The 3,480-nt window shown below is 40.5% G+C and overlaps 1 protein-coding gene across 5 annotated transcripts in view; it reads right to left on the reverse strand.

Annotated features, from left to right (window-relative positions):
* Positions 1–3,480, reverse strand: part of Glra1 (glycine receptor, alpha 1) — a 97,075-nt gene that overhangs the window by 41,328 nt on the left and 52,267 nt on the right. The gene's annotated exons all lie outside the window — the stretch shown is intronic.

The following is a 3,480-nucleotide window of genomic DNA, read 5'->3' on the forward strand; positions in this document are numbered from 1 at the left end:
TTTTTTTTTTTTTGGTTTTTCGCCGGTACTGGGAACCAAACTCACGACCTTGCGCTTGCCAGGCAGGCGCTTTGCCGCTGAGCTAAATCCCCAGCCCCTTTCTTTTGGGTAATTGAAGGAAATATGTTACGTTCACGTGACGGGTTTGTTCATAAATATCCTTACAGTCAGTGTCAGGTGGAGAACTTTAAACTGGGATACTGAACAGGGAGCTGGTTTGATTACTGGTTGCCAAAGGATGCAAATTGAAGGGTGCATGTTAACTTGGAAAGAGGAAAGGTGACAGGTGGCAGTACAGGGACAGAAGTGAGACATGGCAGTAAGAAACTTGGACAGGAAATGATTGAGAAGGGTGAACCAAGGTGCCCAGCGTTCCTCTCCACAAAGAAAAGAACAAAACAACAAATAACGGCAATTTGAGGAAATGCTCTAAGGGAGAACACTAGAATTCAGCATGGGAATCCTGTAAGGTGGAACTCAGGACGGCAGCAAAGCACCCTTCCTCTGTGACCCTGGCTTCCCAGCCAGGATGAAATTAGAGCCCAGAGGGACTAGTGCTAGCTACAGGAGAGTCCTGCGGCCATTACTGTGCCCATTTTAAGGAGCTTCCTGGAGTCTATGTGGCTGCAGTACTTCAAAGAAGGGATTCACATAGTGTCTTTCTCACTTGAAAGGTTCCGAGCAGCTACCGGATAGCACCATCTTGAGAATGGAGCCACTGCTGAAGTACATCATGGCTGAGAAGGTAGTGGCTACTGTGTCTCCTCATCTCTGAAACCCCTCTGTCATTCCACCACGATCACACAGGGATTGTACTGCTGTGATCCCAGCTCAACCCAGTGGCACAATTATGAGGTTGCTACTCAAGCCCAAGTCCCTCAAGGAATAGGTCATCCAGCACAGCACTAAGGCTACTCACGAGGCTAGAGAATCTGCTACCATGTGTGCCCCTGAGGACCAGCCCACCTGAAAGTCTCCCACTTCCAACCAAGATGCACCATGGCCTCCCAAAATACCTGCAGTCTAGGCCACTGAGGCACTTGCAGGGACCACTAACATTGGCTAGAGCTGAAGCAATCACACGGAGACTACATTCTTATGGTTCCCCAGAACCAAAGCCAAAGCACCCTACCCAACTGATAACCCATCCAGAGGGAAAAGTCCCTATGAAGACTACTCCATAAAATTGGAGGAGGTGACTATTCCATCAAATGCTCATCTATCAGTGTAGAGGCACAGAAACATAGAAAAGCAAGGAAACATGTCACTTCTAAAGGAAAACAAAAATTCTCTAGTAATTGGCTCCCAAAGAAAAAGAAATCAACAAAATTCCTGAAAAGAGATTAAAAATAATCATTTTAAAAAACTTAGTGAGGTATGAGAGAATTTAGATAGGTAATTCAACAAAGTCGGGAAAACATTTCATGATCTGAGAAATGAAATGAGAAATTCAGCAAAGAGATAGATATAAAAAGGAACTAAACAGGAATCCTGGAGTTGAAAAGCTCAGTGAATAAAATCAAAATACAGTGGAAAGCCTCAGTAGCCAACTAATGGGAATAGGAAAGAAGGAAGGAATATATATATATTATTATATATATAATATATATTATATATAAATAATAGCTAAGATAATTGTACTACTAATTTCTATTAGTTCATTGAAAGGAATAATTAGTGCTCATATTGTTTGACCAATCTTACATGCCTATATCTGGTAACCTGAGCAACTACGTTGAAGATAACGATATGCAATATAATAACTATTGCTAATTTCCTATCATTTTGTTTTGAAATTCTGTATCTTTTTTATTATTCTCTTTAAAATAAAAAATAAAAAAAGAAAAAATAGAAGAGAAAAAGAAACAAGAAAGTCTACAGGAATTATGGACAAAAATGTGAGAAAATATTTGTATTGTGGAAATTCCAGGAGAGGAAATGGAAAAAAGAATAGAAAACCCCTTAACAAAATCATCGCTGAGATCCTCAAGTCTTGGGATAGACACGGATATCCAGATCCAGGAAGTGCAAACATCTTCAAATGCACCCAATACAAAACAGTCATTTCTGAGGCATGTTATAGTCACAATGTCAAAAGTGAAAGATAGAGAACTCTATAAATTTCTCAAGATAAAATTGTCAAATCACGTACAAGGGAATCCACAAACAGTAGATTTCTTACCGGCTTAAGAGACAATGAGTTGATAAATTCAAAGTGATGAAACAAACTTGGAAATGTGAAAAATAAGAGCATCCCTTATTAATTAGTTAAATTAATAACAGAGGTGAATATGAAATAGAATTTGGAGAAGCCCAGCATCAATCAATGTTCCATGTGTAATCTCAATGATTATGTCATGCATTTTAATCTATTTTCTCTTTTTTATCATTTTAATTTAATGAATAGAATCCTCATTTATTATATTGCATTTCATTTGGAGAAGTACTTATAAACTGAAATTTGTAGGAATTCATTCCATAGTACAAGAAGCAGGACTTTGGCAGGTGGTAATCTAGCCATTATGTGGGGGTAAAGTCACTGTATCTGGAGAAACACCAGCTTTCTTGTCTCTGGAAAGCGGTTATCTATGTGGTGAGACAAGCATGGTTTCTTAGATCGCTCTCTCTGGCCTGGATAAAACGTCCCTCAAGACCGTCTGTCTCCCTTTTTTCTAATTCTTTGTATTCCCAAAGCAACTTTTGCTTGGCTTTCTTGGGATTTGGATAGTGGCAAGGAAGCTTTATGATTATTGGAATGAAAAGCCTGCTTGCAAATGGAAATAACTTAGCAGACTTCTTTCTCCTCCTCAGTCCTTTATGGGTTTGTTTGTCAGGATTTAGCTGTCCTGAATTTGATGTGCTGTAGAGCCACACTCTGGGCTGTCATGAATTCATGACTGTGATGCCTTTCTTGGTGCAGTATTGAGACAGAGTCATCCAGAAGATGTTACCACGCCCTGTCATCATCCCATTTCCCGCCTATTAACAGAAGAGGCACAGTGCTGTCTCCTCTAGCTTTCCATAGTGATCTGTTCAGCCAGGCCTTTGTGGAGTGCTCGGCCATATCTGACTGAATGGTATTTAGTAGATTTTATCTTGGATCTCCAAACTCAAGAGTAGAGAAGTAACAAAGTTCAAACTGTGTAGAAAGACAGCAAGTGTAATGGGAAAAGCAACAACAACAACCCACCCGCTCTACAGCAAATAGTCCCACAAAATATCCAGAAATAAATGCACTAGGTGATGGGTTGGTTGTATATGAGGTGTGGTAAAATACAGTGACTATATAAATTAAAAAAAAATTATTATAGGAAAAGACACATTGCCATTCATTTTCCTCAGAACACTCTCCTTTACTTCAAACATACTTATCCGGTTCCACGGAAGGAGGGCTTCTGGCACACAGGGAGCCTTGGGCGGGGAGCGCCAGTCTTCCGGCTGGCTTGCTTCCTGCCTGCTGGCTCCCTGAGGGTGGGCCCC

Source organism: Chinchilla lanigera, unplaced genomic scaffold (assembly GCF_000276665.1).
Source record: "Chinchilla lanigera isolate Chin_1 unplaced genomic scaffold, ChiLan1.0 scaffold00007, whole genome shotgun sequence".
NCBI lineage: Eukaryota > Metazoa > Chordata > Mammalia > Rodentia > Chinchillidae > Chinchilla > Chinchilla lanigera.